The 21872-nt window shown below is 40.0% G+C and overlaps 1 pseudogene; it reads left to right on the forward strand.

The window, feature by feature from the left end:
- Window positions 1–10260: 10260 nt before the first annotated feature.
- On the forward strand, window positions 10261–11472 carry LOC147354419 (vomeronasal type-1 receptor 4-like; annotated as a pseudogene).
- Window positions 11473–21872: the final 10400 nt, after the last annotated feature.

Raw genomic sequence — 21872 nt, forward strand, 5'->3', positions numbered from 1 at the left:
TACAGTACATGAGGAAAGCTAAAATTTTGAGGAAACAACACTCAACAGCATTCTACCTCTTCCTTCACAATATCAGTCATAGCATGTGGACTCACAGGGTCAGGACGGAGAGGCTGTTTACTGGTGTCCAGTGATGCAGGGGTTGGGGAGTGATGTCAGCTCATTGTGTTCAAAGTCCACTGTGTTTTTCAATATTTGCTATACCTCAAAGAAATTCTATGCCTGTCTACTGAAATGATGAAAACATATTTATGTGTTCTGGTATTTCTGAAACATACTATTTAAAATGCAGATATATGAGTCTTTAAACCCTTTAAGCTTTACTGTAACCAATTCAACAGTATGTGAACCGTGAACTTCCATAATTTCAAGCTGGATTTAGAAAAGGCAGAGGAAATGGAGATCAAATTGCCAACATCCACTGGATCATCGAGAAAGCAAGAGAGTTCCAGAAAAACATCTACTTCTGCTTTATTGACTATGCCAAAACTTTTGACTGTGTGGATCACAACAAACTGTGGAAATTCTTAAAGAATGGAAATACCAGACCACCTGACCTCCCTTCTGAGAAATCCATAGAATGGGAATACCAGACCACCTGGCTTGCCTCCTGAGAAATCTGTATGCAGGTCAAGAAGAAACAGTGAGAACTGGACAGGAACCACAGACTGGTTCAAAATCGAGAAAGGAGTATGTCAAGGTTGTTTATCGTCACCCTGCTTGTTTAACTTAAATGCAGAGTACATCATGCAAATTGCTGGGCTGGATGAAGCACAAACTGGAATCAAGGTTGCAGGGAGAAATATCAATAACCTCAGATATGCAGAAGACACAACCCTTATGGCAGAAAGTGAAGAAGAACTAAAGAGCCTCTTGATGAAAGTGAAAGAGGAGAGTGAAAAAGTTGACTTAAAGCTCAACATTTAGAAAATGAAGATCATGGCCTGTGGTCCTGTCACTTCATGGCAAATAGATGGGGAAACAATGGAAACAGTGGCTGAGTTTATTTTGGGGGGCTCCAAAATCACTGCAGATGGTGATTGCAGCCATGAAATTAAGTGATGCTTGCTCCTTGGAGGAAAAGTTATGACCAACCTAGACAGCATATTAAAAAGCAGAGACATTACTTTGCCAACAAAGGTCCGTCTAGTCAAGGCTATGTTTTTTCCAGTAGTCATGTATGGATGTAGAGTTGGACTGAAAAAAAAGCTGAGAACTGCAGAATTGATGCTTTTGAGCTGTGGCGTTGTAGAACACTCTTGAGACTCCCTTAGATTTCAGGGAGATCCAACCAGTCCATCCTATAGGAAATCAGTCCTGAATATTCATTGGAAGGACTGATGCTGGCTGAAACCCCAATATTTTGGCCCATGATGAGAAGAACGGGCTCATTTGAAATGACCATTATGCTGGGAAGGATTGAAGGCAGGAGGAGAAGGGGACAACAGAGGATGAGATGGTTGGATGGCATCACTGACTCTATGGACATGAGTTTGAGTAAGCTCCAGGAGTTGGTGATGGACAGGGCAGCTTGCCATGGTGCAATCCATGGGGTCACAAAGAGTCAGACAAAAGATAAGACCACTAAAAATTGTGAGGGCATATCCCCTTATACTAGCTTCTTTCTCGTAAGAAACCATCACAGGAGGTAAAGATTGCTCATAGTGTTGAGAACATATTGGTAATTATATAAATAATAAACAGTTCTCCTCTCATGGATGTGACATTATCTGGGTAGTCATGTTATATTACATGGCAAGCGGATTTTTCAGGCCCATTAAGTTTACTGAAGAGTTGATTCAGGATAGGGAATTTCCCCCAATTATCTGTGGGTCCAATGTAATTAATTCGGTTGAGTTGCTCAGTCACGTCTAACTCTTTGTGACCCCACGACTGCAGCATGCCAGGCTTCCCTGTCCAGCACCAACTGCTGGAGCTTGCTCAAACTCATGCCCATCAGGTCAGTGATGCCATGCGAGCATCTCATCTTGTCTTCCCCTTCTCCTGCCTTCAATCCTTCACAGCATCAGGGTCTTTTCCAATGAGTCCAATCTTCGCATCAGGTGACCAAAATATTGGTGTTTCAGCTTCAGCATCAGTCCTTCCAGTGGATATTCAGGACTGATTTCCATTAGGACTGACTGGTCTGATCTCTGTGCAGTTCAAGGAATTCTCAAGAGTCTTCTCCAACACCACAGTTCAAAAGCATGAATTCTTCTGTGCTCTGCTTTCTTTATGGTCCAACTCTCACATCCATACATCACTACAGGAAAAACCATAGCTTTGACTAGATGGACCTTTGTCAGCAAAGTAATGTCTCTGCTTTTTAATATGCTATCTAAGTTGATCATCACTTTTCTTCAAAGGATCAAGCATCTTTTAATTTCATGGCTGCATGTCCATCTGCAGTGATTTTGGAGCCCAAGGAAATAAATTCTGTCACTGTTTCCATTGTTTCCCCATCTATTGACATGAAGTAGTGGGACCAGATGCCATGATCTTTGTGTTTTGAATCTTGAGTTTTAAGCCAGTTTTTTCACTCTCCTCTTTCACATTCATCCAGAGGTTCTAGAGTTCTATAGTTTTTCACTTTCTGCCATAAGGATGCTGTCATTTGCATATCTGAAGTTATTGACATTTTTCCTGGCAATTGCTTCATCCAGCCTGGCATTTCGCATGATGTACTCTGCATATAAGTTAAGTAAGCAGGGTGAGAATATACAGCCTTGACGTACTCCTTTCCCAATTTGGAGCCAGTCCATGGTTCCATGTTCGTTCTAACAGTTGCTTCTTGACTTGCATGCAGATTTCACAGGAGGCAGGTCAAGTGGTCTGGAACTCTCATCTGTTGAAGAATTTTCCACAGTTGATTGTGATCCACTCAGTCAAAGGCTTTGTTGTATCCAATAAAGCAGAAGTAGATGTTTTTCTGGAACTCTCTTGCTTTTTCGATGATCCAGCAGATGTTGGTAATTTGATCTCTGGTTCCTCTGCCTTTTCTAAATCCAGCTTGTACATCTGGAAGTTCTTGGTTCACATACTGTTGAAGCGTGGCTTGGAGAATTTTGATCATTACTTTGCTAGCGTGTGAGATGAGTGCAATTGTGTGGTAGTTTGAGGATTCTTTGGCATTGCCTTTCTTTGGGATTGGAATGAAAACGGATCTCTTCCAGTTCTGTGGCCACTGCTGAGTTTTCCAAATTTGCTGGCGTATTAAGTGCAGCACGTTCACAGCATCATCTTTTAGGACTTGAAATAGCTCATCTGGAATTCCATCACCTCCACTAGCTTTGTTCGTCGTGATGCCTCCTAAGGCGTATTTGACTTCAGACTCCAGGATGTCTGGCTCTAGGTGAGTGTGAATGATCACACCATCGTGGTTATCTGGGTCATGAGATTGTTTTGAATAGTCTTCTGTGTCTTCTTGCCACCTCTTCTTAATATCTTCTGCTTCTGTTCGGTCCATACCATTTCTGTCCTTTATTGTGCCCATCTCTGCATGAAATCTTCCCTTGGTATCTCCAATTTTCTTGAAGAGATACCTCATCTTCCTCATTTCATTGGTTTCCTCTATGTGTTTGCATGATCACTGAAGAAGGCTTTCTTATCTCTCCTTGCTATTCCTGGAAGTCTGTATTCAGATGGGTGTATCTTTCCTTTTCTCCTTTTCCTTTATCGTCTCTTTTTTTCTCAGCTAATTGTAAGGCGTCCTCAGACAACCATTTCGTCTTTTTGCATTTCTTTTTCTTGGGGGTGGTCTTGAACACTGCCTCCTGTACAATGTCAGCAACCTCTGTCCACAGTTCTTCAGGCACTCTTTCTATCAGATCTAGTCACTTGAATCTGCTTGTCACTTTCACTGTATAGTTGTAAGGATTTGATTGAGATCATATGTGAACGGTCTAGTGGTTTTCCCTACTTCTTCAATTTCAGTCTGCATTTGGCAATAAGGAGTTCATGATATGAGCCACAGTCAGCTCCTGGTCTTGTTTTTGCTGACTGTATAGAGCCTCTCCATCTTTGGCTGCAAAGAATATAATCAATCTGATTTTGGTGTTGACCATCTGGTGATGTCCACCTGGTGTAGCATTGTCCCTTGTGGCTTGAAATAGAGTGTTTGCTATGACCAGTGCGTTGTCTTGGCAAAATTCTGTTAGCCTTTGCCCCGCTTCATTTTGTACTCCAAGGCCAAAGTTGCCTGTTACTCCAGGTATCTCTTGATTTCCTCCTTTTGTATTCCAGTCCCCTATGATCAAAAGGACGTCTTTTTTTTGGTGTTAGTGCTAGAAGGTCTTGTAGGTCTTCATAGAACCGTTCAACTTCAGCTTCTTCAGCATTGCTGGTTGGGGCATCGACCTGGATTACTGTGATATTGAATGCTTTGCTTTGGAAACGAACAGAGATCATTCTGTCATTTGTGAGATTACAGCCAAATACTGCATTTCGGACTCTTTTGTTAACTATGAGGGTTACTCCATTTCTTCTAAGGGATTCTTGCACATAGTGGTACATATAATGGTCATCTGAATTAAATTCACCCGTTCCAGCCCATTTTAGTTCACTGATTCCTAAAATGTCGATGATCACTTCTCCCATCTCCTATTTGACCACTTCCGATGTACCTTGATTCATGGATCCAACATTCCAGGTTCCTATGCAATCTTGTTCTTTGCAGCATCGGACTTTACTTCCATCACTGGTCACATTCACAACTGGGCTTTGTTTTTGCTTTGGCTCCTTCTCTTTGTTCTTTCTAGAGTTATTTCTCCACTCCTCTCCAGTAGCTGGACAGCCTCATGTAAATCAGTGAAGTCATATCACACTCTCACACCATACACACACACACAAAACTCAACTAGGCTCCAAGAGTTAAATAGAACATGACACCATAAAGCTGCTAGAAGAGAACATAGGCAAAACTTTCTCCACCATAAATTCCAGGATCACCCTTGGAAGTCCCAGGATCAAAATGACAGACTCTTACAGTTTGTATTACATTTTAGGCCTGCCTTAATAAAACACAACAGCCTGGGAGGTTTAAACATAGATAGTTTCCACGGTTTTTCACATAGATAGTTTTTCACAGTTCTGGAGGCTAGAAGTACATGATCAAGTTGTCAGTGTGTTTGCTTTTTTGAAGCCTCCTACTTGCATTTCAGATTTTCTTTTAATTTTGCACGGATGCACTGGTTTTTAGTGGCATACTGTTTCATCTCCAAGGATGCTCCTGAATTAAGTACTTGATAAAATCATCAAGCTGTCAGATCTAGGTGCTTTTATTTTGTAACTATTTTCAAATCCTCTCTCTTTTTTCTATTTATTTTTTCTGCACCCAATTCTTATCACAGGGTTCAATAATAATAAAGTATATTTTCCTACAAAATTTCCATAATAATTAGCTTTGGATTATGAAAATGAGTCTAGATTGATATAAGTTGTGCCAGTGGTTCCTATCATGAGTTCTTTTTTTTTTATTCTAATTTTAATTTATTTTTAAACTTTACAATATTGTATTGGTTTTGCCAAATATCAAAATAAATCCACCACAGGTATACATGTGTTCCCCATCCTGAGCCCTCCTCCCTCCTGCCTCCCCATATGATCCCTCTGGGTTGTCCCAGTGCCATCCCCAAGAATCCAGTATCGTGCATCGAACCTGGACTGGTGACTCGTTCCATATATGATATTATACGTATTTCAATGCCAATCTCCCAAATCATCCCACCCTCTCTCTCTCCCACAGAGTCCAAAAGACTGTTCTATACATCAGTGTCTCTTTTGCTGTCTCGTATACAGGATAATTGTTACCATCTTTCTAAATTCCATATATATGTGTTAGTATACTGTATTGGTGTTTTTCTTTCTGGCTTATATCACTCTGTATAATAGGCTCCAGTTTCACCCACCTCATTAGAACTGATTCAAATGTATTCATTTTAATGGCTGAGTAATACTCCATTGTGTATATGTACCACAGCTTTCTTATCCATTCATCTGCCGATGGACATCTAGGTTGCTTCCATGTCCTGGCTATTATAAACAGTGCTGCAATGAACATTGGGGTACATGTGTCTCTTTCAATTCTGGTTTCCTCAGTATGTATGCCCAGCAGTGGGATTGCTGGATCATAAGGCAGTTCTATTTCCAGTTTTTTAAGGAATCTCCACACTGTTCCCCATAGTGGCTGTACTAGTTTGCATTCCCACCAACAGTGTAAGAGGGTTCCCTTTTCTACACACCCTCTCCAGCATTTATTGCTTATAGACTTTTGGATCACAGCCATTCTGACTGGTGTGAAATGGTACCTCATAGTGGTTTTGATTTGCATTTCTGATAATGATTGATGTTGAGCATCTTTGCATGTGTTTGTTAGCCACCTGTATGCCTTCTTTGGAGAAATGTCTATTTAGTTCTTTGGCCCATTTTTTGATTGGGTCATTTATTTTTCTGAAATTGAGCTGTAGGAGTTGCTTGTATATTTTTGAGATTAGTTGTTTGTCAGTTGCTTCATTTGCTATTATTTTCTCCCATTCTGAAGGCTATCTTTTCACCTTGCTTATAGTTTCCTTTGTTGTGCAGAAGCTTTTAAGTTTAATTAGGTCCCATTTGTTTATTTTTGCTTTTATTTCCAGTATTCTGGGAGGTGGGTCATAGAGGATCCTGCTGTGATGTATGTCGGAGAGTGTTTTGCCTATGTTCTCCTCTAGGAGTTTTATAGTTTCTGGTCTTACGTTTAGATCTTTAATCCATTTTGAGTTTATTTTTGTGTATGGTGTTAGAAAGTGGTCTAGTTTCATTCTTTTACAAGTGGTTGACCAGTTCTCTCAGCAGCACTTGTTAAAGAGGTTGTCTTTAATCCATTGTATATTCTTGCCTCCTTTGTCAAAGATAAGGTGTCCATATGTGCGTGGATTTATCTCTGGGCTTTCTATTTTGTTCCATTGATCGATATTTCTGTCTTTGTGTCAGTACCACACTGTCTTGATGACTGTGGCTTTGTAGCAGAGCCTGAAGTCAGGTAGGTTGATTCTTCCAGTTCCATTCTTATTTCTCAAGATAGCTTTGGCTATTCGAGGTTTTTTTATATTTCCATACAAATTGTGAAATTATTTGTTCTAGCTCTGTGAAGAATACCGTTGGTAGCTTGATAGGGATTGCATTGAATCTATAAATTGCTTTGGGTAGTATACTCATTTTCACTATATTGATTCTTCCAATCCATGAACATGGTATATTTCTCCATCTATTAGTGTCCTCTTTGATTTCTTTCACCAGTGTGTTATAGTTTTCTATATATAGGTCTTTAGTTTCTTTAAGTAGATATATTCCTAAGTATTTTATTCTTTCCGTTGCAATGGTGAATGGAATTGTTTCCTTAATTTCTCTTTCTGTTTTCTCATTATTTGTGTATAGGAATGCAAGGGATTTGTGTGTGTTGATTTTATATACTGCAACTTTACTATAATCATTGATTAGTTCTAGCAATTTTCTGGTGGAGTCTTTAGGGTTTTCTATGTAGAGGATCATGTCATCTGCAAACAGTGAGAGTTTTACTTCTTCTTTTCCAATTTGGATTCTTTTTATTTCTTTTTCTGCTCTGATTGCTGTGGCCAAAACTTCCAAAACTATGTTGAATAGTAATGGTGAAAGTGGGCACCCTTGTCTTGTTCCTGACTTTAGAGGAAATGCTTTCAATTTTTCACCATTGAGGATAATGTTTGCTGTGGGGTTGTCATATATAGCTTTTGTTATGTTGAGATATGTTCCTTCTATTCCTGCTTTCTGGAGAGTTTTTATCATAAATGGATGTTGAATTTTGTCAAAGGCTTTCTCTGCATCTATTGAGATAATCATATGGTTTTTATTTTTCAATTTGTTAATGTGGTGTATTACATTGATTGATTTGCGGATATTGAAGAATCCTTGCATCCCTGGGATAAAGCCTACTTGGTCATGGTGTATGATCTTTTTAATGTGTTGTTGGATTCTGATTGCTAAAATTTTGTTGAGGATTTTTGGATCTCTGTTCATCAGTGATATTGGCCTGTAGTTTTCTTTTTTTGTGGGATCTTTGTCAGGTTTTGGTATTAGGGTGATGGTGGCCTCATAGAATGAGTTTGGAAGTTTACCTTCCTCTGCAATTTTCTAGAAGAGTTTGAGTAGGATAGGCGTTAGCTCTTCTCTAAATTTTTGGTAGAATTCAGCTGTGAAGCCGTCTGGACATGGGCTTTTTTTTGCTGAAAGATTTTTGATTACAGTTTCAATTCCCGTGCTTGTGATGGGTCTGTTAAGATTTTCTATTTTATCCTGGTCCAGCTTTGGAAAGTTGTACTTTTCTAAGAATTTGTGCATTTGTTCCACGTTGTCAATTTTATTGGCATATAATTGTTGATAGTAGTCTCTTATGATCCTTTGTACTTCTGTGTTGTCTGTTGTGATCTCTCCATTTCCATTTCTAATTTTATTGATTTGATTTTTCTCCCTTTGTTTCTTGATAAGTCTGGCTAATGGTTTGTCAATTTTATTTATCCTTTCAAAGAACCAGCTTTTGGCTTTGTTGATTTTTGCTATGGTCTCTTGTTTCTTTTGCATTTATCCTATCATGAGTTCTTGATGATGTTCCTCCTTTTCCTTTTGTCTCTTTGAATATACTTCCCAGGTATTTTGTCTCATCCCATTTCTTTACCAATACTTTCATTGATGGTTCCATTCAATGGTTGAAGGTGAGGAAAGTACTAGTATTAGGGCAGAGATGCTCAGGGAAGTGAGGAATCCAGAAGGACGCAAATGGTTTGTGTCAGTCCCTAATGTGTGTGATTTCAGCATTTCTTCCTCGTTAGACCATCACCTTCAGGGATCATGGAAAAGAAAATACCTTTCACGTAGAGCCAGTTGTCTCTGAAGGGTGCTAACTAGAAACTTGTAATTGTTTCCAGTAATTAACAATTGAGAGAAAAGTTTCCAGAAATGTTCTCAGCTCCCAGGCCTGCAGTCCCATCACTGCTGCAGGTGAAAGGATAATTGCAGTTTTGACAGGAGGGGAGGGGAGGACAGCGTCTCAAACCCATTTATCAGGATCTGGCTGCCTCCCTCCCACACACATACTGGGTATAATGACCATCCCACCAAGCCCTTGTCCTGCCAGCTGGAAGGTATGTTCGTTGTACTTTCGTCTGAGCAGCAGAGTCTGTGAGAGAAAGGCATATCAAGATTCTGGGTAAGTGATCAGATCAGAAACAGACACCAACACCAATTTGTTGGCATTCTAACAAATCTAGTATGTCAGTTTATGAAAGACACAAGAATACATGCTTTACAAGTGCTAAATTTTGCCTCTGTGTTTTGTATGTAATGTCAATTGCAAATATTAATTCATTGCTAATTTATTCACTGGGCTCAGACAATAACACACTGTTCAGTGTATGATTGGACAATAATAATTTTCTTTTGTCTTAAACTGTTTTATCACATGCTAGTGTTTATTCCCTAAGGTTTATTGCCTACATATGATTATTCAAACATTTCTATCATATATGTTATTTCAGTTGTGTTTCTGTCATAGGAACAAGAGTCTTTCTGTTGCCATCCTCACAGTGAAGCATTCTCATATTCATGACATTGCCTTGTCCTGAGGCAGGTTCCTGCTGTATTCTATTGCCAGCAGTGTTTTTCATGTATTAAGATGCTAAGACTTTATTCAGAATACGTGGTATCATAGAATAAAGCTTTACAAATAAATGGAATCATGTTATTTGAAAACTACAAAATACCACAGGTCTACAAACAATAGTTGTGAAATCAAAATCAAATATAGATCTGGTTTATTATATGCTTGCAACTAACTAGCTGTTTGCATGGCTGGTGATCAGTGCACTCTTTTTTTGTCTATGTCCGTGCATCAAAGTTCGTGGAATCTTCGATCCTGGACCAGGGATTGAACCTGGACCCTCTGTGGTGGAAGGCAGAGTCTTAATCATTTAAGACTGGGAAGTTCCTCGAACCACTGTTTTGAGTAGCCAAATGGGATTCAGTCCTCACTGTGCATTAAGAAGCAGATTTGACAAATATGTCTGGGTATAGGTTACACTCCTCTGTATAACTAAGGTCCCTTCAGTTCCTGCCTAATAAATATGTGAAGAAGAAGTGATCACATGAGTATATCCAGTGATTAACTTTACATATTAGTTCTCTTTAAATGTTATACATGGAACCCTTTAAAGGCTGCTGGTAACAGAAAACACAAGAAGCAAATATTTCCAAGTGGGAACTATTGTTAAGTGGAGAATATTGGATTACAGTTGACACTATGCATGTAGCCCATGCCTCATATTCCTACGCAGGACATTCTAACTCGCAAGTACCAGTGACTGTGAACTGAGAGGATGGCTGGCAGCTTTTTCATAATAGGCATGATCATCTTAACACAGACTGTGGTTGGAATCCTGGGAAATTTCTCACTCCTTTGCAGTTATATCGTCCTTCACATCATGGGTTACAGGTTAAGGTCCACAGATTTGACCCTTAAGCACCTGATTGTGGCCAACTCCTTGGTCCTCCTCTGTAAAGGGGTCCCCCAGACAATGACAATCTTTGGGTGGAAGCAGATCCGCAGTGATTTTGGCTGCAAACTTCTCTTCTTTCTGCACAGAGTGGGGAGGGGAGTGTCCATCGGCAGCATCTGCCTCTTGAGTGTCTTTCAGGTGATCACAATCAGTCCCTGAAACTCCAGGTGGGCAGCGCTGAAAGTAACAGCTCCCAAGTACACCGTTCCCTCTCTTTTCCTGTGTTGGATCCTGCAAATGCTGGTAAATGTCATTTTTCCTATCTTTATAACTGGCAAATGGAGTCACAATAACATCACAGAAGAAAGAGATTATGGCTGCTGTTCTAATATTCTTACTGACCAGAAGAATATAAAAACCAAAGATGCCTTGTATGCAGCATTGCTGTCATTCCCTGATGTTTTATGTTTGGGGCTCACTCTCTGCGCCGGCGGCTCCATGGTTCTAATTCTGTACAGACATAAGCAGCAAGTCCAGCACATTCGTAGGACCGATGACTCCTCCAGGTCCTCCCCTGAGTCCAGGGCTACTAAAACCATCCTTCTCCTGGGGGGCACCTTTGTCTGCTTTTATACTCTTTCCTCCATCTTTCAAGTTCTTTTGGCTCTTTTTGTTCAGCCCAGCTGGTTCTTTTTGAACATGACTGTAATCATAGCAGCGTGCTTCCCAAGTATCAGCCCCTTTCTGCTCATGAGCCGTGACTCCAGTGTACAAAGGCTCTACTTTGCCTGGGAAAGAAATGCAAAATCCTCTACTATCATGAGAAAAGTGTGAATTTTATTTATTTCTATAATGAGCCATTGCCAGCTCATTTATTCAACCTCAGAATCCTAATTTAAATTTTTTTTCTAATTTTATTTTATTTTTAAACTTTACATAATTGTATTAGTTTTGCCAAATATCAAAATGAATCCACCACAGGTATACATGTGTTCCCCATCCCGAACCCTCCTCCCTCCTCCCTCCCCATACCATCCCTCTAGGCCCTCCCAGCGCACCAGCCCCAAGCATCCAGCATCGTGCATCGAACCTGGACTGGCAACTCGTTTCTTACATGATATTTTACATGTTTCAATGCCATTCTCCCAAATCTTCCCACCCTCTCCCTCTCCCACAGAGTCCCTAAGACTGTTCTATACATTAGTGTCTCTTTTGCTGTCTCATACACTGGGTTATTGTTACCATCTTTCTAAATTCCATATATATGCGTTAGTATACTGTATTTATGTTTTTCCTTCTGGCTTACTTCACTCTGTATAATAGGCTCCAGTTTCATCCACCTCATTAGAACTGATTCAAATGTATTCTTTTTAATGGCTGAGTAATACTCCATTGTGTATATGTACCACAGCTTTCTTATCCATTCATCTGCTGATGGACATCTAGGTTTTTTAAATTTTGAATTTCAAGATAATGTACTGGACATGCCAAATGTCTTCTTCAATATAAAGACCAACTGAAATATATTGTCATGAAATATGAATACCTCATAAAAAATCATATCATTGAAGTTTCCTTGTAGAAAAGGAGTTCACAAATTTATGCAATAAACAAGTCTTGAAATGATATGCATATTATAAAGTGTTCAAATGTGTTACTTTCAGTCTAACAGAACGAATTTCCCACAGATGAAGTAGGTATGGAATTATAGATAAAAGTGTACATGAAAACGGATCAGTGTGTACAGTAGTCAGAAATAAAATGGAAGAAATTAATGTCCTCACAGAGTAAAGAATACCCTGGTTACTACGCGAAGGTAAAATCAGGTAAAAATTTGGGAGCCAGTTACAAGTTTATAGTTCACATTGTTAAGAGAGATGGCAGTATTTATTAGAAAGAGTCTTGCAGGGAGATTAGCGCATTTAAATATTTTCATGTAGAAATGAGCAGTTTGAAGTGAAGTACAATACAAAACACACCGAAAGAAAAATATATTTCAGCAGATTTAAAAAACTGAAATATATTTGACATATAACATTGTGTGAATTTTAAGTGTAAGATGTGATAATTTGTTACACATAAATATTGTAATGTGACTGCCATTACAACCACATATCACAATGCATAACTTTTCTTTTATGTCAAATTTTTCCTTGAATTATAGTTGATTTACAGTATTATAGTAGTGGCAGAGGTACAACATTGTGGTTCAGTGTATAGGTTATACTTTGTTTAAAGTTATTATGAACTATTGGCTATATTCCCTGTGCTGTAAAGTATGTCCTTGTAGTTTATTTATTTTCTACATAGTAATGTGTACTTCTAAATCTTTACTCTGTCTTGCCCCTTCCCACTTTCTCTCTCCACTGGTAAGCACTAGTTTATTCTCTATATGCGAGAGCCTTTTTCTATATCATTGTTTCCATCCATTTGTACTACCTTTAGTTTCCGTATGTCAAGGGATAATATTCAGTATTTATCTTTCTCTGTCTGACTTGTTTCACTAAACAGAATGATTTCCAGGTCCATCTATGGTAGAAGCAGTGAAATTTTATTCTTAAAGGGTGAGGAATATTCCATTGTGTGTGTGTACTGAATTCATTAGTTTACTGGTGGAGACATTAGGGTTATCTATAGAAAGTATCATTTCTCTATAGTAGTGACAGTTTTCTTCTCTTAGGCATTGGATGTCTCTTATTACTTTTTTGTCCAAATACTGTTGAACCAGAGTGGCAAGAGTGAGCATCCTTGTCTTGGTCCTGATTTTAGAGGAAAAAGCTTTCAGATATCCACCTCTGTGGGTTTGCCTTTATTATGTGGAGATGTATTTTCTCTATGCTCATTTTTCTGAGAGTATTTACCATGAATGGATGTTAGATTTTGTCAATGGTTTTTCTATGTCTATTGACAAAATCTTGTGCTTATCTTCCTTTTTTAATGTGGTGTATCACGTGGATTGACTTGTGGATTTTTAACCATCCTTGCATCTCTGGAACAATGCTACATGGTAATCATTTATGATATCTTTAATAGATTGTTGATTCTGTCTGCTAATATTTTGTTGAAAATTTTTTTCAACCATATTCATCAAGAAAATGATCTGTAATTTTCTGTAGTGTCTCTTTATAGTACTGATATAAATGTAAAGATAGCCTGATAGAATAAATTGAAGAATGTTCTCTTCCTCTTTAACTTTTTGAAATAGTTTAAGAAGGATAGAGGAGAAGGCAATGGCACCCCACTCCAGTACTCTTGCCTGGAAAATCCCATGGACAGAGCAGCCTGGTAGGCTGCAATCCATGGGGTCGCTAAGAGTCGGACACGACTGAGTGACTTCACTTTCACTTTTCACGTTCATGCATTGGAGAAGGAAATGGCAACCCACTCTAGTGTTCTTGCCTGGAGAATCCAAGGGCCGGGGAGCCTGGTGGGCTGCCGTCTATGGGGTCGCACAGAGTCGGACACGACTGAAGCAATTTAGCAACAACAAGAAGGATAGATTTTATTTTTAAAAATATTTCATAGAATCACAGTGACACCCTCAGTCCCTGGACATTGTTTTCTGGGAGGTTTTTGATTCAGTTCAGTCACTCAGTCGTGTCCCACTCTTTGCGACCCTGTGAACCCCAGGACACCAGGCCTCCCTGTCCATCACCAACTCCCGGAGTTTACCCAAACTCATGTCCATTGAGTCGATGATGCCATCCAACCATCTCATCCTCTGTCGTCCCCTTCTCCTCTCACCTTCAATCTTTCCCAGCATCAGGGTCTTTTCAAATGAGTCAGCTCTTCACAGAAGGTGGCCAAAGTATTGGAGTTTCAGCATCAACATCAGTCCTTCCAAATAATATTAAGGACTGATTTCCTTTAGGATGGACTGGTTGGATCTCCTTGCAGTCCAAGGGACTCTCAAGAGTCTTATCCAACACCACAGTTCAAAAACATCAATTCTTCAGCGCTCAACTTTCTTTATAGTCCAACGCTCACACCCATATGTGCCTACTGGAAAAACCATAGCCTTGACTAGACAGACCTTTGTGGACAAAGTCATGTCTCTGCTTTTCAATATGCTATCTAGGTTGGTCATAACTTTCCTTCTAAGGAGAAAGCGTCTTTTAATTTCATGGCTGTAATCACCATCTGCAGTGATTTTGGTGCCCTCCCCCCAAAAATAAAGTCAGCCACTGTTTCTACTGTTTTCCCTTCTATTTGCCATGAAGTGGTGGGACTGGATGCCATGATCTTAGTTTTCTGAATGTTGAGCTGTAAGCCAACTTTTTCACTCTCTTCTTTCACTTTCATCAAGAGGCTTTTTAGTTCCTCTTCACTTTCTGCCATAAGGGTTATTTCATCTGCATATCTGAGGTTATTGATATTTCTCCCAGAAATCTTGATTCCAGCTTGTGCTTCCTCCAGCCCCGCATTTCTCATGATGTACTCTGCATATAAGTTAAATAAGCAGAGTGACAATATACAGCCTTGACGTAGTCCTTTTCCTATTTGGAACCAGTCTGTTGTTCCATGTGCAGTTCCAACTGTTGCTTCCTGACCTGCATATAGGTTTCTCAAGAGGCAGGTCAGGTGGTCTGGTATTCCCACCTCTTTCAGAATTTTTCACAGTTTATTGTGATCCATACATCAAAGGCTTTGGCATAGTCAAGAAAGCAGAAATAGATGTTTTTCTGGAACTCTCTTGCTTTTTTGCAGATGTTGGCAATTTGATCTCTGGTTGGTTCCTCTGCCTTTTCTAAAACCAGTTGAACATCTGGAAGTTCACAGTTCATGTATTGATGAAGCTTGACTTGGAGAATTTTGAGCATTATTTTACTAGCGTGTGAGATGAGTGCAATTGTGTAGTAGTTTGAGCATTCTTTGGCATTGCCTTTCTTTGGGATTGGAATGAAAATGGACCTTTTCCATTCCTGTGGCCCCTGCTGAATTTTCCAAATTTGCTGGCATATTGAGTGCATCGCTTTCACAGTATCATCTTTTAGGACTTGAAATAACTCAACTGGAATTCCATCACCTCCACTAGCTTTGTTTGTAATGATACTTCCTAAGACCCACTTGACTTCACATTCCAGAATGTCTGGCTCTAGGTGAGTGTGAATGATCACACCATCATGATTATCTGGCTTGTGAAGGTCTTTTTTGTACAGTTCTTCTGTGTATTCTTGCCACCTTTTCTTAATATCTTCTGCTTCTGTTAGGTCCATACCATTTTTGTCCTTTATTGCGCCCAACTTTGCATGAAATGTTTCCTTGGTGTCTCTAATTTTCTTGAAGAGATATCTACTCTTTCCCATTCTATTGTTTTCCTCTATTTCTTGGCATTGATCGCTGAAGAAGGCTTTCTTATCTCTCCTTGCTATTCTTTGGAACTCTGCATTCAAATGAGTATATCTTTCCTTTTCTCCTTTGCTTTTCACGTCTCTTTCTTTCACAGCTATTTGTAAGGCCTCCTCAGACAGCCATTATGCTTTTTTTCATTCAGGATTGTCTATTTCTTCCTAATTCAGTCTTATTTTTTAATATAAATATATTTATTTTAATTGGAGGCTAATTACAATATTGTATTGGTTTTGCCGTACATCAACATGAATCCACCATGGGTGTACACGTGTTCCCCATCCTGAATCCCCCTCCCATGTCCCTCCCCATACCATCCCTCTAGGTCATCCCATGTACCAGCCCCGAGCATCAAAGACTGTTTCTAGAAATTTGGTCAGTTATGTGGATTTGGGTTTTTTCTTTAGATTTTTTCAGACATTTGAAATAGGCCTGTATTGATATAAAGTTTTTTCTTAGAACTGTGTTTACTGTGTTCCATCAATTTTGGAAAGTTGTGTTGTTATTCTCATTTGTCTTCTGGTAATTTCTGATTTACTCTTGATATGTTTTTTGAACCTATTGAGAGGGTAACAGGCAGGAAGACCAGGAGTCTCCAAGTGGAGGAAATAGCCTGCAAGTGTCAGACATTTTTGTCTCTCTTAAGTGGCAGGAGGAAACAAACTAGCAATATTTTTTTCTTCTCTATACAAATTTAAAAGGAGGTTTCTCTTAACATACTGTGCTGCCATAATGACACCTGGTTTCACCTGAAGTTAACTATTCTCAAACCTTGACATAACCAATGCATTTTTCTTATGGAAGTGTTTGTCTTAAGCTATTTAATGTACTGTGCATTTACCCCAAACTCTGTCTTCAAATCGGTTCCGCCTAATGGCTGAGAACCTACGTGACAAACCAGAATATTATATTCAGATACTGTTCCCCTAACCTATGTAAACAAAATTATTTGTATGGTAATCTGCCCTTCTACAAGATTCAAGTTAATCATTTTATGGCCTGGGATGAGTCGTCTAGTGTCAAGATTATCCCAAAATGCACCTTATGGATGAGGGGCCTTGTGCCATTCTGAGTTTTAAGACATTCCTTTCTTTCATTAACAGACGGTTAGTGACTATATAACATCCAGCTGAAGACTAGCAGGGGGGTACTCTTTCTGCCCCTTTCTGATGCCTATGTCAGAAGCTTTCTGTATCTCCTTTATACTTTAATAAAACTATTACACAAAAGCTCTGAGTGATCAAGCCTCGTCTCTGGCCCCGAGTTGAAATCTTATCCTCCAGAGGCCAAAAATCCTGGTGTCTTTGTTTTGTTCAACAACAACCTTTCACTATCATATTTTAGTAGTGTGTTGTTTAGTCTCTGTGTGTTTGTCTCTTTGCAGATTTATATCTGAGGTAAGTCTCTTGCAGGAAACATAGTGGAAGAATTCGTTATTTGTTTTTACTCCAGTTAGGTGCTAGAACAGAAACTCTTTGGGTCAGGCCCAAGGTGAATCTCTTTCTTCTAAGTGTGTGTTTTTCCTCTCCACACCTTGGGTCTATTTCCCCAGAGGAAGAAGACGTCTGAGTCAGTTGGGAACCATGGGCAGACAGGGGTCTGATGCTCTGCCTATGTAGGTGCCAATGGCTGTGCTGTCGCAGCCTCAAGTGCAAGTTCCCATTGTCCTTCACAGTTGAAGACTGCTCCCTGTCTTTACAACCCCCACCCTGTTATGGAGCTGCTCTTTACAGCTTGCAGGAGCTCATGGGGACCCTAAGCATTGGTTGAGAAGTGAGCTGTTGTGGAACAGCTCTGGCCCAGAACCAGGTTGTTCTGTGTCCCTTGGTGAAGTCTTCTCTCTGGTTGTAGGCTCCCTAGATCCAATGCAGCGATATGACATGGATTGAGTTGGGCAGAAGCATTTGCTGTGTTCAGGCTGGGCACCTGAGTAGGTGGTAGGTTGTCGTGGGAAACTCTGCAGCCACTAGAGCAGACCCCTCTGTCTTGTCTGGGTGGAAAGTCCCTTGTGTCTCTAAACTTTCCCCATCCTCTATCACTTCTCAACTGTTGTGAAACTGCTCCTCAGGGTAGGCAGTTCTTTGCATATTTACCTGCAAATTATCCCTGTGTAATGAGCTGTAGTGAAATAGCTGTCACATGATCTCCGGGCTGCTTCTGGGGGGTTGCTTGAATCAACACCAACAGTGGCTGCCACTGCTCCACCCAGGCTCTGCCCTGGCTGTGGGTTATCTCTGTGTCCCTCCATCAACTCTTCCCTCACAGTGACTGCTCCAGATCCAGTGCCATGGAGGGAGGAGGACTGGTGTGTTCATTCCACTGGGGTTGGGGTGTGTGGTGAATTGGTTGTGGTAAAACAGCAGCTACTTGAGTAGACCTCTGTCTTCCCTGCCTCATGGACTAGTCAATGTGTGCTCCTCATGAGCATAGTCCTACCTTCCTATAGCTCTTCTTCTCATCCCAGCGCTTCTCCCACCAGACAATGTGGCTTGTATCAAACACACAGGACCCTAGGACTGGGGTACCCAATCTGTGGCTCAGACTACTCACTCACCAAGGTATCCATTTCTTTGAGTTGTCAGCCATGGGTACAGCTCCTGGCTCGATTGCTCAAGGATAAATCATATATTGGAACACAAAACAAATCTCAACAAATTTAACTAGAAATCATATATATCCTATATTCTACTCACAGTGGTATGAAATGAAGAAGCCATTTTTGGAAAGAGAATTAGAAAAGTGAGAGAGGAGTTTACAGCAATATGGGCCCACCTAAAAAAAGAAGGGAAATCTCAAATAACATTGTAGCCATACACCTAAAGAAACTAGAAAAGAGAAACAAACAAAGCCCAAAGTCAGGAGAATGAAGGAAATGATAAAATTAGTGTGGAAACAAATAAAACAGAGACTAAAAAGACAGTAGAAAAGTTCAATCAGGGAGTTCCTTGGCGTTCCAGTAGCTAAGTCCACTGGGACTCCATGCTCCCAATCAGGAGGCCTGGGTTTGATCCATGGTCCAGGATCTCGATAGTACATGCGACAACTAAGACTTTGCATGCCGCAACTAAAGATACCGAGTCCACAACTAAGGCAGAGTGCACCCAGATACATAAATAAATATTTTTTAAAAGATCAATCAAACTAAGTACTGGTTCTTTGAAAAGGTAAACACAGTTGAGAAACCTTTAATTAGACTCACTTTTAACAAAGAGAGAGAGAGAAGGTTCTGATCAATACATTATGAAACAAGAAGAAAAAGAGCAATAATTACACAAGAATACAAATAATTGTGACAATATTGTGAACATCTATCTATGCCAACAAACTTGGACAGACCAGAAGAATTGGGTCCATTTTTAGAATCAACCTTCCAAGACTGAATCATGAAATAAAAAACCTGACTAGACTGATCACTCGTCCAGTGCTTGAAATAGTAATAGAAAACTTCCCCAAACAAATGGTCAGGACCAGATGGCTTCACAGGTGAATTCTACCAAACATTGAAAGAGTTAATACTGATGCTTCCCAAGCACTTCCAAAAAAATTCAAGAGTAGAGAATACTTTTTACCACATTTTATGAGGCCAACATCACTCTGATACCAAAAGCACAAAATGGTAATATATATAAAGAAAATTACAGGCCAGAATTTCTCATAAACATAGATGCAAAATCCCTCCACAAAATATAAGAAAATTGCATGCAACAATATGTTGAAAGACTCCTATGGACGCACATTCAGCTTGGTAACATCTACTTGTAGGAAGGAGGAGCTGGAAATGAAGGACGTGGCAGAGGACCCATTCATTAATTCCACAATTTGTCGTCTAATCATAGCTTCCCTGGTAGCTCAGCTGGTAAAGAATCCACCTGCAATGCAGGAAACCCCAGTATAATTCCTGGGTCAGGAAGATCAGCTGGAGAAGGGAGAAGCTACCCACTCCAGTATTCTTGGGCTTCCCTGGTGACTCAGATGATAAAGAATCTGCCTGCAATGCAGGAGACCTGGATTTGATCCCTGGGTTGGGGAAATCCCCTGGAGAAGGGAACGCCTTCCCAATCCAGTATTCTGGCCTGGAGAACTCCATGGAGAGAGGAGCCTGGCAGTCTACAGTCCATGGGGGTCTCAAAGAGTTGGCTACGATTGGGCGACTTTCACTTCACTTCATATCTGACACAGGTATTAAAAATTTATTTTTCTGATATATGATGTTGATTTACAGTATGGTGTTAATGTCTGCTGTACTGCAAAGTGATTTAGTGACTTTTTTCATATTCTCTCCCACCATGGCTTATCACAAGGTATTAACTATAGTTCCATGTGCTGTGCAGTAGGACATTGTTCTTGATGCATTCTGTCTTTAATAGTTTTCATCTACTAATCTCAAACTCCCAATCCATCCTTCCCCCACCTTCCCCTTGGGAACCACAATTCTGTTTCTATGTCTGTGAGTCTGTTGTTTTTCATAGATAAGTTCACTTGTGTCATGTTTTCGCTCGCTCAGTTGCTTCAGTCATGTTCAACCCTTCAGACTGCAGCCTAGCAGATTTCTCTATCCATGAGGATTCTCCAGGCAAGGATACTGGAGTGGGTTGCCATGCACTACTCAGGGAATCTTCCTGACTGAAGTAGTGGATCAGACTTGAATGGAACCCACGTCTCTTATGTCTCCTTCATTGGCAGGAGAGTTCTTTACCCCCAGCACCACCTGGGAGGCCCCAGTATTTTAGTTTCCATACATAAATGATATCATGTGGTATTTGTTGTTCTCTTTCTGGCTTACTCCCCTGAGTATGATCATCTTTAACTCTATTCATGCTGCTGCAAATGGCATTATTTCATTTTTTTTATGGCTGAGTTGTATTCCATTGCATACATACACCACATAGTATTTAATCAGTCAGGGTTACTTTCTAATTTCAGCTCAGGGGGAAAATATCTTGTTTATTTAAAATACCCTCAAAACTGTTTTAAAAGCACATACAGTAAAGGAGGAAAGCTAAAATTTTGAGGAAACAGCACTCAACAGCATTCTACCTCTTCCTTCACAATATCAGTCATAGGATGTGAACTCACAGGGTCAGGAAGGAGAGGCTGTTTACTGGTGTCCAGTGATGCAGGGGTTGGGGAGTGATGTCAGCTCATCATGTTCAAAGTGCGCTGTGTCATTGAATATTTGCTATACCTCAAAGAAATTCTATGGCTCTCTACTGATATGATGAAAACACATTTATGTGTTCTGGTATTTCTGAAACATACCATTTAAAATGCAGATATATGAGTCTTTAAACCCTTTAAGCTTTACTGTAACCAATTCAACAGTACGTGAACCGTGAATTTTCAGACGTTCAAGCTGGATTTAGAAAAGGCAGAGGAACCGGAGATCAAATTGCCAACATCGATTGGATCATCGAGAAAGCAAGAGAGTTCCAGAAAAACATCTACTTCTGCTTTATTGACTATGCCAAAACCTTTGACTGTGTGGATCACAACAAACTGTGGAAATTCTTAAAGAATGGGAATACCAGACCACCTGATTTGCCTCCTGTGAAATCCATAGAAAGCGAATACCAGACCGCCTGGCTTGCCTCCTGAAATCTGTATGCAGGTCAAGAAGAAACAGTGAGAACTGGACATGGAACCACAGACTGGTTCAAAATCGAGATTGGAGTATGTCAAGGTTGTTTATTGTCACCCTGCTTGTTTAACTTAAATGCAGGGTACATCATGCAAAATGCTGGGCTGGATGAAGCACAAAGTGGAATCAAGGTTGCAGGGAGAAATATCAATAACCTCAGATATGCAGATGACACCACCCTTATGGCAGAAAGCGCAAGAGAACTAAAGAGCCTCTTGATGAAAGTGAAAGAGGAGAGTGAAAAAGTTGGCTTAAAGCTCAAAATTTAGAAAACGAAGATCATGGCATCTGGTCCCAGCACTTCATGGCAAATAGATGGGGAAACAATGAAAACAGTAGCTGACTTTATTTTTGGGGGCTCCAAAATCACTGCAGATGGTGAT

The sequence above is a fragment of the Bos grunniens genome, chromosome 18, assembly GCF_055505025.1.
Source record: "Bos grunniens cultivar Pamir isolate PY7600 chromosome 18, Bosgru_T2T1.0, whole genome shotgun sequence".
Classification (NCBI taxonomy): domain Eukaryota; kingdom Metazoa; phylum Chordata; class Mammalia; order Artiodactyla; family Bovidae; genus Bos; species Bos grunniens.